Raw genomic sequence first — 14643 nt, forward strand, 5'->3', positions numbered from 1 at the left:
TCAAGGATGTATTGGAATTTTGGATCGGGAAATGTGAGAATAGGAGCTCTGGTGAAGGCTTTCTTAAGGTTATTGAAGGCTGTGTTAGCTTGTATAGTCCATATAAATGGAGTTTGATTACCAGTGAGAGAGGTCAGAGGTTTGGCTAAAGAAGAAAAGTTTTTTATGAATTTTCTATAGAAGTTTGAAAATCCAATAAAACACTGAACATCTCTTTTGTTTTTGGGAATGGGCCAAGATGTTATAGCCTCTATCTTTTTATACTCCATCTGTATGCCCTGAGAGGATATATGATATCCCAGAAAGGAAATGGTATCGGTATTGAAAATACATTTTTCGGGTTTAGCAAAAAGTGAATTTTCTCTCAATCATTGTAAAACGGTTCTAACATGTTCTATGTGTTGATCTGAAGTCTTAGAGTAAATGAGTATGTCATCTAGATAAACGATCATATAGACATCGAGTAAATCATGGAACAGGTCATTAATGAAACATTGAAATATTGCTGGTGCATTACATAACCCAAATGGCATAACCGTATACTCGAACAAACCGTATCTTGTTCTAAATGTGGTCAGCCATTAGACTTTACTCTCAGCCAGACTTTACTCTTATTAAATTATACACCCCTCTTAGGTCAAGTTTTGTGAAGATAGTGGCTCCCTGAAGCCGTTCTATAATTTCTGATATAAGGGGTAGAGGATACCTATTTTTCTTTGTACATCGATTTAATTCCCTGTAGTCGATTATAGGTCTTAGGGTCTCGTCCTTGTTACTTATGAAAAACATACCCGCCCAGCAGGAGAGGTGGAAGGCCTAATAAAACCCTTTCTTAGGTTGTCTTCTAGATATTGTTTTAAGTGTACCAACTCTGGTTCTGAAAGTGGATATATATGCCCATAAGGAATGTCAGAACCCGGTAAGAGCTCTATCGGGCAATCATATGATCTGTGGGGTGGTAATTTCTCAGTTTCAACCTTATCAAAGACGTCAGAGAAGTCAGAAAAAGAGTCAGGTACAGGGTGTTCTACTATGTTAGTATGGAGAGTATGTGTGGGGAGAAAACAAGTGTTTATGCAATAATCTGAGTTAAACTGTATCTCTGAGGAGCTCCACACTATGCATGTTCATGTGTTTGCAACCACTGTAAACCTAAAACAATAGGGGAAAGAGGAGAGGCTATAACATCAAAGGTTATGTATTCCCTATGACCAGAGGTGGTAATCATTAAAAGAAGTTCAGTTTGATGGGTAATTGGCCCAGAGGAAATAAAAGAATCATCTATAACACGTATAGCTAGTGAATCACTTCTCTTTATTAATGGTATGTGATATAATTCAGTGAAAGACTTATCTATCAAATTACCGAAAGTACCAGAGTCAATAATTACTTGTGTCGGTATTCTTTTGGTTTCCCACTGTAGAGAAACAGAAAGATTACAATGAGTGTTAAGAGACAAGTGATGTGTACAACTGGTGACTCTTAATTGATTCTTACCCTTCTGCTTCAGAAGACTAGGACATTCCTTAACGGAATGGGACTTGGATGCGCAATATAAGCATAAGTTGTTAATCCTCCTTCTGTTCTTCTCTTCGGTAGAAAGTGGTCCTTTGGTGAAAGCTACCTCCATGGGTTCATCATTAACACGTTGGGTAGTGGTTTGGTAAGCGGGTGTAGGAACCCTTTTCCAAGGCTGATCGGGTTGTCTTTTTTCATGTCTTCGCTCGCGTAATCTACGGTCAGTGGAGACCACTTGAGACATAAGGGCATCCAGGCTGGATGGAAGGGAACCTCTGGCGAGCTCATCCTTTATTAAATCCGATAAGCCTTGGCGAAACTGGAAGAAGAGTGCAGCTTCATTCCAAAGCGTATCTGGAGCCCATCTCTTGAAGTCTGAGATGTAGTCTTCAGCAGGACATTTGTTTTGTTTGAGAGCCCTGAGGGCTACCTCAGCGGTACTCTGTTTGTTTTTGTCTTCATATAAGAAAGACATTTTGTCAAAAAAACTGGACAGAATCCATAACTAGGTCGTCTGTTTCAAAGAAATTAGTGGCCCAAGTTTTGGGTTCGCCTTTAAGATATGAAATCACAGTGAGGACCTTTATACGTTCGTGGGATAAGTCTTAGGCTTGAGAGAGAAATAAAGTAGGCAGGAGTTTTTGAACTCCCTGAATTGGCTTCTATCCCCTGCAAACCTTTCAGGGGGACAAACCTGCGGGTCAGGATGAGTATCAGCTATAGCAGGTCTGTTATCAATATTGTCTCTAATTACAGTACGTAGGTACTGATTTTCTGACTGAATCTCTCTAATACCCTGTATTAACAGATCCATATTCTGGGTAAGAGAATTCACTTTGTCAGCTCTGCCAATTCCATTTTAATTCCTATTTAAAGGCTTGGTATTATGTAAGATTTGGATCTAATAGTTGAGGAATTAGGTACAGGTTCCACTCAGTCTCAGAAAATAGTGGGATTAGAAATAAAAAAAAAACCTGTTCTACTCATAGACTGAGGGCCCAAAAGGGAATTAGCGGCTAGAGCTTCTGGGAAGCAAGGTAAAGGAGATACAAGAGTGTTAGAAATCACAGTGGTGGCACAGTACTGCAAGTGATATTATGACTTTTTATGAACCTCTCTCAGTTTGACAGTAATGCATACATAGATAGAAAATCCTTTATATAGCAACAGTCAGTAATAGGTTAATAATGTCCAGAGTCAAGTAAACAGGAAGTAAATGCAGTGAGGATATCTTACAACTGAATGTTCCCAGAATACATATGCAGACAAACACAGTTGAGAAATAAATTATAGCGCCTTATCAGATAAGTATAATGTAACCTGCATATGAGGTGTTAAGAAGTGAGTACCTGTTATGCTGTCCTGAGAGAGAAGCAGCAATGTGTGCTGTCTGAGGTGGCTGCGTGTATTCTGAATACCGGAAGCGCTGGATCCGGAGTTGGGGGCGGTACAGCCCGAGAGTATGCGGCGTCCATCCGTGCCTAAACTGAGAGAGGAGGAAATTACATGGTTAGCTCTCCAAGCGTGACTTTTGTTTCCAGAGAAGCGGTACTTGGGTAAGGAGAGGAGAACTTTCTGTGCGAGAGTAACTTGCTGCACAATCCGGAGGCAGGATGAGGAGGCTAGGTAAATAACTGCAGGTGTGCTAGATGCGGTCCTGTAGCAATAGCAAAATACCAAGCAATGAGAGTTTGGGAGAAGGAGACATTTATAGGGAACTGATCAGAATTTAAAGGGACAGTACAAATACGTGACACATTGCCCCTAAAGGGGCATTTGTATGGCATTGCCCTTATAAGGGCATTTAGCTCTATAAAAGGGCATTTAGCTCTTTTTCAAAGCCCAAAGCGCTAATCTAAAGCCCCCCCAAAAAAACAAAAAAAACCTAACACTAACCCCAGAAGATCTACTCACAGTTTCTGAAGTCCAGCCATCCATCTCCATCCAGACGGCAAGGTCTTCATTCAGGTGGCGAGGTCTTCATCCATCCCATAATTTACTCCTATTATCAATATTTCTTCGTTCACTTGCTATCTTTATTTGAAAAAGAAGCCATCTAAGCTTCTTTTTTTGGTTCAGTACTCTGAACAGCACTTTTTTTAATGGTGGATAAATTTATCCACCAATCAGCAAGAATAACCCAGGTTATTCACCACAAATGGGCCGGCATCTAAACTTACATTTCTCTTGTAAGGTGTATCCAGTCCACGGATCATCCATTACTTGTGGGATATTCTCCTTCCCAACAGGAAGTTGCAAGAGGATCACCCACAGCAGAGCTGCTATATAGCTCCTCCCCTAACTGCCATATCCAGTCATTCTCTTGCAAACTCTCAACATAGCTTTAGGTAGTAAGAGGAAAGTGGTGTAATATAGTTAGTTTTTTTCTTCAATCAAAAGTTTATTGTTTTTAAATGGTACCGGAGTTGTACTATTTTATCTCAGGCAGCATTTAGAAGAAGAATCTGCCTGCGTTTTTCTATGATCTTAGCAGAAGTAACTAAGATCCACTGCTGTTCTCACATATGTCTGAAGAGTGAGGTAACTTCAGAGGGAGAATGGTGTGCAGGTTATCCTGCAATAAGGTATGTGCAGTTTAAGTTTTTCTAGGGATGGAATTTGCTAGAAAAAAGCTGCTGATACCGGATTAATGTAAGTTAAGCCTAAATACAGTGATTTACGACTAGTATCAGGCTTGCTATCAGAGGTATATACTCTGATTAATGTGCAATATAAAACGTTTGCTGGCATGTTTAATCGTTTTTATATATGCTTTGGTGGTAAAACTTATTGGGGCCTAATTTTTTCCACATGGCTGGCTTGATTTTTGCCTAGAAACAGTTTCCTGAGGCTTTCCAGTGTTGTATTATGAGTGGGAGGGGCCTATTTTAGCGCTTTTTTGCGTAGTTAAAATTACAGACATAGACATTCAGCTTCCCTCAGCAGTACCCTGCATGCTTTAGGACATCTCTAAAGGGCTCAAAAGGCTTCAAAAGTCATATATTGAGGAAGGTAAAGCCACAGTGGAGCTGTGGCAGTTGTTGTGACTGTTTAAAAAACGTTTTTTTCAATTTGTTAATCCGTTTTTTGTATTAAGGGGTTAATCATCCATTTGCAAGTGGGTGCAATGCTCTGCTAACTTGTTACATACACTGTAAAAATTTTGTTATTTTAACTGCCTTTTTTCACTGTTATTTCAAATTTTAGCAAAATTTGTTTCCCTTAAAGGCACAGTAACATTTTTTATATTGCTTGTTTAACTTGATGTAAAGTGTTTTCCAAGCTTGCTAGTCTCATTGCTAGTCTGTATAAACATGTCTGACATAGAGTAAACTCCTTGTTCATTATGTTTAAAAGCCATGGTGGAACCCCATATGAGAATGTGTACTAAATGTATTGATTTCACTTTAAACAATAAAGATCAGCTTTTATGTTTAAAAAATTTATCACCAGAGGATTCTGGTGAGGGGGAAGTTATGCCGACTAACTCTCCCCACGTGTCAGACCCTTTGACTCCCGCTCAGGGGACTCACGCTAAAATGGCGCCAAGTACATCAAAGACGCCCATAGTGATTACTTTGCAGGACATGGCGGCAATCATGGATAATACCCTGTCAGCGGTATTAGCCAGACTGCCTGAATTCAGAGGAAAGCGCGATAGCTCTGGGGTTAGACGTAGTACAGAGCACGCAGATGCCTTAAGGCCCATGTCTGATACTGCGTCACAATATGCAGAAGCTGAGGAAGGAGAGCTTCAGTCTGTGGGTGACATTTCTGGTTCGGGGAAGCCTGATTCAGATATTTCTACTTTTAAATTTAAGCTTGAGAACCTCCGTGTATTGCTTGGGGAGGTGTTAGCTGCTCTGAATGACTGTGACACAATTGCAGTACCAGAGAAATTGTGTAGACTGGATAAATACTATGCAGTGCCGGTGTGTACTGATGTTTTTCCAATACCTAAAAGGTTTACAGAAATCATTAATAAGGAGTGGGATAGACCCGGTGTGCCGTTTCCCCCCCCCCCTCCTATTTTTAGAAAAATGTTTCCAATAGACGCCACCACACGGGACTTATGGCAGACGGTCCCTAAGGTGGAGGGAGCAGTTTCTATTTATCAAAGCGTACCACTATCCCTGTCGAGGACAGTTGTGCTTTTACAGATCCAATGGATACAAAATTAGAAGGTTACCTTAAGAAAATGTTTATTCAACAAGGTTTTATCCTGCAGCCCCTTGCATGCATTGCGCCTGTCACTGCTGCTGCGGCGTTCTGGTTTGAGTCTCTGGAAGAGGCCTTTCAGACAGCTACTCCATTGACTGAAATACTTGACAAGCTTAGAACACTTAAGCTAGCTAATTCTTTTGTTTCTGATGCCATTGTTCATTTGACTAAACTAATGCCTAAGAATTCTGGATTCGCCATACAGGCGCGTAGGGCGCTATGGCTTAAATCTTGGGGACATCCTAAAACATTTAATGTGAAAATGGCTTAATGTAGCTTAATGAGTAAAAAAGTGGCCAAATGTTAATCAATTGCTGCATAAATGTTTTAGGATGTCCCAAATCTTGGTCAGCTGACGTGACTTCAAAGTCTAAATTACTTAACATTCCCTTCAAGGGGCAGACCCTATTCGGGCCTGGTTTGAAGGAAATTATTGCTGACATTACTGGAGGTAAGGGTCATACCCTTCCTCAGGACAAGGCCAAGCAGTCTAATTTTTGTGCCTTTCGAAACTTCAAGGCAGGTGCAGCATCAACTTCCTCTGCTACAAAACAAGAGGGAATTTTTGCTCAATCCAAGCCGGGCTGGAAACCTAACCAGTCCTGGAACAAAGGCAAGCAGACCAGAAAGCCTGCTGCTGCCTCTAAGACAGCATGAAGGAACGGCCCCTATCCAGTAACGGATCTAGTAGGGGGCAGACTTTCTCTCTTCGCCCAGGCATGGGCAAGAGATGTTCAGGATCCCTGGGCGTTGGAGATCATAGCTCAGGGATATCTTCTGGACTTCAAAGCTTCCCCTCCTCAAGGGAGATTTCACCTTTCAAGATTATCTGTAAACCAGATAAAGAAAGAGGCATTCTTACGCTGTGTGCAAGACCTCCTAGTTATGGGAGTGATCTGTCCAGTTCCACTGACGGAACAGGGACAGGGTTTTTATTCAAATCTGTTTGTGGTTCCATCGTTCAAAATGGAAACTATTCGGACCATCCCACCTATGATCCAGGAGGGTCAGTACATGACCACAGTGGATTTGAAGGATGCTTACCTTCACATACCGAGTCACAAAAATCATCATCGGTTCCTAAGGTTTGCCTTTCTGGACAGGCATTACCAATTTGTGGCTCTTCCCTTCGGGTTAGCTACAGCTCCAAGAATCTTTACAAAGGTTCTGGGATCAATTCTGGCGGTCCTAAGACCGCGAGGTATATCAGTGGCCCCTTATCTGGACGACATCCTGATACAGGCGTCAAGCTTTCAGATTGCCAAGTCACATACGGACATAGTTCTGGCATTTCTCAGGTCACATGGGTGGAAGGTGAACGAGGAAAAGAGTTCTCTATCCCCACTCACAAGAGTCTCCTTCCTAGGGACTCTGATAGATTCTGTAGAAATTAAGATTTACCTGACAGAATCCAGGTTATCAAAGCTTCTAAGATCTTGCCGTGTTCTTCATTCTATTCCGCGCCCTTTGGTGGCTCAGTGTATGGAAGTAATCGGCTTGATGGTAGCGGCGATGGACATAGTGCCATTTGCGTGCCTACATCTCAGACCGCTGCAACTATGCATGCTCAGTCAGTGGAATGGGGATTACACAGATTTGTCCCCTCTGCTAAATCTGGATCAAGAGACAAGAGATTCTCTTCTCTGGTGGCTATCTCGGGTCCATCTGTCCAAAGGTATGACCTTTCTTAGGCCAGATTGGACAATTGTAACAACAGATGCCAGCCTTCTAGGTTGGGGTGCAGTCTGGAATTCCCTGAAGGCTCAGGGATCGTGGACTCAGGAGGAGAAACTCCTCCCAATAAATATTCTGGAGTTAAGAGCAATATTCAATGCTCTTCTAGCTTGGCCTCAGTTAGCAACCCTGAGGTTTATGAGATTTCAGTCGGACAACATCACGACTGTGGCTTACATCAACCATCAAGGGGGAACCAGGAGTTCCCTAGCGATGTTAGAAGTCTCCAAGATAATTCACTGGGCAGAGACTCACTCTTGCCACCTATCATCAATCCATATCCCAGGTGTAGAGAACTGGGAGGCGGATTTTCTAAGTCGTCAGACTTTTCATCCGGGGGAGTGAGAACTCCATCCGGAGGTGTTTGCTCAATTGGTTCATCGTTGGGGCAAATCAGAACTGGATCTCATGGCGTCTCGCCAGAACGCCAAGCTTCCTTGTTACGGATCCAGGTCAAGGGACCCAGAAGCGGCACTGATAGATGCTCTAGCAGAGCCTTGGTTCTTCAACCTGGCTTTTCTGGTTTCCTCTGCTCCCTCAACTGATTGCCAAAATCAAACAGGAGAGAGCATCGGTGATCTTGATAGCGCCTGCGTGGCCACGCAGGACCTGGTATGCAGACCTAGTGGACATGTCATCCTTTCAACCATGGACCCTGCCTCTGAGACAAGACCTTCTACTACAAGGTCCTTTCAATCATCCAAATCTAATTTCTCTGAGACTGACTGCATGGAGATTGAACGCTTGATTTTATCAAAGCGTGGCTTCTCCGAGTCAGTCATTGATACCCTTATACAGGCACAAAAGCCTGTCACCAGGAAAATCTACCATAAGATATGGCGTAAATACCTTTATTGGTGTGAATCCAAGAATTACTCATGGAGTAAGGTTAGGATTCCTAGGACATTGTCCTTTCTCCAAGAGGGTTTGGAAAAAGGATTATCAGCTAGTTCTTTAAAGGGACAGATTTCTGCTCTGTCTATTCTTTTGCACAAGCATCTGGCAGAAGTTCCAGACGTTCAAGCTTTTTGTCAGGCTTTGGTTAGACTTAAGCCTGTGTTTAAACCTGTTGCTCCCCCATGGAGCTTAAACTTGGTTCTTAAAGTTCTTCAAGGGGTTCCGTTTGAACCCCTTCATTCCATTGATATCAAACTTTTATCTTGGAAAGTTCTGTTTTTGATGGCTATTTCCTCGGCTCGGAGAGTCTCTGAGTTATCTGCCTTACAATGTGATTCTCCTTATCTGATTTTCCATTCAGATAAAGTAGTTCTGCGTACAAAACCTGGGTTTTTACCTAAGGTAGTTCTAACAAGAATATCAATCAAGAGATTGTTGTTCCATCATTGTTTCCTAATCCTTCTTCAAAGAAGTTACGCCTTTTACATAATCTGGACGTGGTCCGTGCTTTAAAATTTTACTTACAAGCTACTAAAGATTTTCGCCAAACATCTACACTGTTTGTTGTTTACTCTGGACAGAGGAGAGGTCAAAAAGCTTCGGCAACCTCTCTTTCTTTTTGGCTTCGGAGCGTAATACACTTAGCCTATGAGACTGCTGGACAGCAGCCCCCTGAAAGGATTACAGCTCATTCTACTAGAGCTGTGGCTTCCACCTGGGCCTTTAAAAATGAGGGTTCTGTTGAACAGATTTGCAAGGCGGCGACTTGGTCTTCGCTTCATACCTTTTCAAAATTTTACAAATTTGATACTTTTGCTTCTTCGGAGGCTATTTTTGGGAGAAAGGTTCTACAGGCAGTGGTTCCTTCCATTTAAGCCTGCCTTGTCCCTCCCTTAATCCGTGTACTTTAGCTTTGGTATTGGTATCCCACAAGTAATGGATGATCCGTGGACTGGATACACCTTACAAGAGAAAAAATAATTTATGCTTACCTGATAAATTTATTTCTCTTGTGGTGTATCCAGTCCACAGCCCGCCCTGTCTTTTTAAGGCAGGTCTAAATTTTAATTTAAACTACAGTCACCACTGCACCCTATGGTTTCTCCTTTCTCGGCTTGTTTCGGTCAAATGACTAGATATGGCAGTTAGGGGAGGAGCTATATAGCAGCTCTGCTGTGGGTGATCCTCTTGCAACTTCCTGTTGGGAAGGAGAATATCCCACAAGTAATGGATGATCCGTGGACTGGATACACCACAAGAGAAATAAATTTATCAGGTAAGCATAAATTAAGTTTTTTGCATTTCAAATAAAGATACCAAGAGAATGAAGAAAATTTGATAATAGGCATAAAATAGAAAGTTGCTTAAAATTGAATGCTCTATCTGAATCACAAAAGAAAAAAGTTGGGTTCAGTGTCCCTTTAACTTCATTTTTTTGAGTGCAAGATTGATGTTGTATTACAGGCTAAAATGCTTGCGGTATAGCTTTACCGACACAAATCGTAATATGCGTCGCTGGCCATTACCCTGGAATTGCCATTTTCCAGCCTAATGGCCATTTTTTCAGCGTTAAAAGCCGCAATGCAAAACTCATAATCTCAGGGACTGTATAAAAGCGCATCTACAACTGATTGTGCTCAAGGGCAGGGTGCTCCTCTCCTTTTACTTATGTTTGTCAATGTAAGTTTTGTACTGTACAGTGTATAGTCTTGTATTGTACCCTTATGATTGCAATATACCTTTGTAGAGCACTGCGTAAAATGCTGGCACTTTATAAAATACACAATAATTATAATAATAATACTCCATTTTCTCTAAATTTCACTTTGCATTCTTGGATATTCGGATATTCGGCTTGTTAAAATGAGACAAATATTGATTTGTCTCACTTGTAATTAGTGCTCCACTTGTAATCTAGGCCATATTCGACACCTCCTTTAAATAGGGACATTTCATACATTTCTAAAAACATGTAGTTACCTTATCTTCCTAATCCCCTTTGTTACTCTGAGGCCTATTTATCAAGTCGTCAACCGCAAATACGATGGAATTCTGCAGCGTAATTGTGGAGAGCCTGATTCCCCTTATTTATCAAAGCCTACAGACCGGCAAAAGCTGAAAACTGTGACGTAACATACGATCCGCCGGTCTCAGTCTGACACATATCGATGCTTACGTCATTACAGATGTTCCGAATACAAATTCAGCACTATTTGACTACTTTTGCTAGTTATCAAACTGCTAACAGGTACGCTCGCCACTATTCCGGCCCAGAGTACCTGCTTTTTAATCCGCCGCCTCCAGGGAATCAATGGGAGTCTGAAACATTGAAAGCTTATGTTTGCTGCTGCCCGATATCCCATTGATTCCTATGGGAGAATAAGTTATGTTTACACCTAACACCCTAACATGTACCCCGAGTCTAAACACCCCTAATCTGCCGCCCCCTACACCGCCGCCACCTACATAATGTTATTAACCCCTATTCCGCCGCTCCCGGACCCCGCCGCCAGCTAAATAATGTTATTAACCCCTATCCCGCCACTCCCGGAGCCCACCACAACTAAATAAATGTATTAACCCCTAAACACCTGGCCTTCCACATCACTACTACTTACTAAACCTATTAACCCCTAGACCTAACAACCCACTAACTTTATATTAAATATTAACTCATCGCTATCTTATAATAAATTTAAACTTACCTTGAGATTTAAATAAAACTATATTAAACTATATTAAATTATATTAAACTAATAATTAATCTACCCTAACTATTAGACTAAATTACATTAAACTATATGAAACTACCCTAACTGTTATACTAAAATTACATTAAACTACAAATCATATTAAATATATTATATAGTTAAAAACCTAACCCTACTCAAATAATTTAAATCTACTATTAAAAATTACAAAGTTACAAAAAAACTAACAACTAAGTTACACAAAATAACAAACACCAAGTTACAAAAAAAATAAACACTAAGTTACACAAAATAAATTAAATTATCAAATATTTAAACTAATTACATCTAATCTAAGAGCCCTATGAAAATAAAAAACACCCCCCCAAAATAAAAAAACACAACCAACCCCCAAATAAAAACCTAATCTAAAAAACCTAAGCTCCCCATTGCCCTAAAAAGGGCATTTGTATGGGCATTGCCCTTAAAAGGAACATTCAGTGTTGAAGAAGACGTTGAAAGAAGAGGATGCTCCTCGTCGGATGTCTTGAAGATGGAGCCACTCCGTGCCGGATGGAGGAGGATAGAAGATGCCGTCTGGATGAAGACTTCTGCCCGGTTGGATGAAGACGTCAGCCCGTTTGGATGAAGACTTCTGCCGGCTTCGATAAGGACTTCTGCCGCTTCGTTGAGGATGGATGTCAGGTCTTCAGAATCTGTAAGTGGATCTTCGGGGGTTAGTGTTAGGCTTTTTTTAAGGGTTTATTGGGTGGGTATTAATTTTAGATTAGGGTTTGTGCTTTTGAAAAATAGCTAAATGCCCTTTTCAGGGCAATGGGGAGCTTAGGTTTTTTAGATTAGGTTTTTATTTGGGGAGTTGGTTGTGTGGGTGGTGGGTTTTACTGTTTGTGGGTATTTTAATTTTTTATTTATAGGTAAAAGAGCTGATTTCTTTGATGCAATGCCCAGCAAAAGGCCCTTTAAAGGGCCATTGGTAGCTTATTGTAGGCTAGGGTTTTTTTATTTTGTGGGGGCTTTTTTATTTTCATAGGGCTCTTAGATTAGGTGTAATTAGTTTAAATATTTGATAATTTATTTTTTATTTTGTGTAACTTAGTGTTTGTTATTTTCTGTAACTTAGCTGTTAGTTTTTTGTAACTTTGTAATTTTTAATAGTAGAACCCACATTTTTTCTTTCGTGATTCAGATAGATCATGCAATTTTAAGCAACTTTCTAATTTACTCCTATTATCAAATTGTCTTCATTCTCTTGGTATGTTTATTTGAAAAGCAAGAATGTAAGTTTAGATGCCGGCCCATTTTTGGTGAACAAAGTGGGTTATCCTTGTTGATTGGACAGCACCAATAAACTAGTGCTGTCTATGGTACTGAACAAAAAAATTGCTGGCTCCTTAGCTAAGATGCCTTCTTTTTCAAATAAAGATAGCAGGAGAACGAAGAAAAATTGATAATAGGAGCAAATTAGAAAGTTGCTTAAAATTGCATGCTCTATCTTAATCATGAAAGAAAAAAATTTGGTTCAGTGTCCCTTTAAATTATTTGAGTTTGGTTAGGTTTTTAACTATATAATATATTTTATTTAATTTGTAGTTTAATGTAATTTTAGTATAACAGTTAGGGTAGATTAATTATTAGTTTAATATAGTTTAATATAGTTTAATTTAAATCTAAAGGTAAGTTTAAATTTATTATAAGATAGGGATGAGTTAAAATTTAATATAAAGTTAGCGGGTTGTTAGGTTTAGGGGTTAATAGGTTAATTTAGTTTATGGCGATGTGGGGGGCTGGCGGCTTAGGGGTTAATACATTTAGTTAGTTGCGGTGGTGTCCGGGAGCGGTGGAATAGGGGTTAATACGTTTATTAGCGTTGCGCCGGTGTCAGGGAGCAGTGGGATAGGGGTTAATAACTTTATTTAGCTGCGGCGGGGTCCGGGAGCAGCGGGATAGGGGTTAAACAGTTTAGTATAGTGGCAGTGTTTAGTGACAGTATATAAATAAAGCTGTGAAAAAGCCAAATAGAAGCAAGATCGATGACTGTTTAGTTAACAACAGTCTGCTGCTCATCGCCCCGTACTTGGTGCGCAGCTTTTTGACAGCTTTTTTGTTAAATATGGAGAGCGTATTCAGGTCTGCGGCCGTGATGTTAGGCGATGTCAGGCGAGCGTATTGGTGCCGTTGAATGCAAGTAAGTTGACGGCTTGATAAGTAGGCCTCAATGTCTTTTGAAAGACTAGCTTCCAGTATGTATCATACTTTGTTACAATTATTTACCTGTAGATCAATATACATAAGGCTGGTATACATCAGATGGTAACTAACAGATCGTAACTCCTTTTATTATTTGCGTAATTGTCTTTTACTTATGTTTCTTTGTAATGATTCATCAAATATCCTAGTAAATTGTATATTCCGGTGCTTTAGAAATAAGTGATAGTATTATTATCATTATTATTGTTATTATAATGCTAATAAGATAAATTTAATCCATTGAGTAGTTTAGGGGTGTGGATACAGTTACTTTCTTCATCAGCACAGGATATCTGTGTATTGCACGTGTGTTGAACTAAAACACTGTAATTAAAATACTTTTCTAAAAGGAAAATTATACGTGACTCTTAATATATCAAAAAAAGAAACAACAAAGGGAATGTCAATGATTAGAATCATTTATAAAGTTGGGACATGTAATTTAACCCTAAGCCTTTTTTTTACATCCTAGTGCTGAGCCATTGTTAAAGGGACACTGAACCCCTTTTTTTTCTTTTCTGATTCAGTAATTTTAAGCAACTTTCTAATTTACTCCTATTATCAATTTTTCTTCGTTCTCTTGCTATCTTTATTTGAAAAAGAAGGCATCTAAGCTATTTTTTGTTCAGAACCCTGGACAGCACTTGTTTATTGGTGGGTGAATGTATCCACCAATCAGCAAGAACAACCTAGGTTGTTCACCAAAAATGGGCCGGCATCTAAATGACATGGCATAAGAATCTGCGCAGCGAAGGGGTTAAGTAACGCAGCAATGGACAGCAAATGTAAATATATATGTACATGCTTATGTATTTATATATTTACAGGGAACACACAGTTCCCATAGACTGCAATGTAAAGGTACTTTTCAGTGCTATTTTTTTCTAACACCCTACTCCCGCCAACTTTAGCCCCCAAAAAACTACCTGGTGCAGTTATTTTTATCAAAAATAAAAACGCTACAATATTTATTTTTTAATAAAATATACTACACTGTATTTTTGGGAAAATTTATAAATGTAACTAGAGATCTGGGGGGGGTAGTTATCAACGCGTCTACTTTACCTGCCTTCGCCAGTTCAATACGCCCGCCTAGGCTCGCCTACCATCGCCGCCGCGGACCTGCAAAATTTCGCCTAAGTTATCAATAAAGCTGTCAAAAAGCCGCGCACCAAGTACGGGGCGATAAGCAGCGGACTGTGATAGTTATCACTCATCCGATCTCGCTGCTCTTCGTTTTTTTTACAGCTTTATTGCTAGCCTGTCACTAAGCACCCACACTAAACTACACTGTTCTACCCCCTATACCGGCGCC

This window comes from Bombina bombina, chromosome 3 (assembly GCF_027579735.1).
Source record: "Bombina bombina isolate aBomBom1 chromosome 3, aBomBom1.pri, whole genome shotgun sequence".
NCBI classification, from domain to species: Eukaryota; Metazoa; Chordata; class Amphibia; order Anura; family Bombinatoridae; genus Bombina; species Bombina bombina.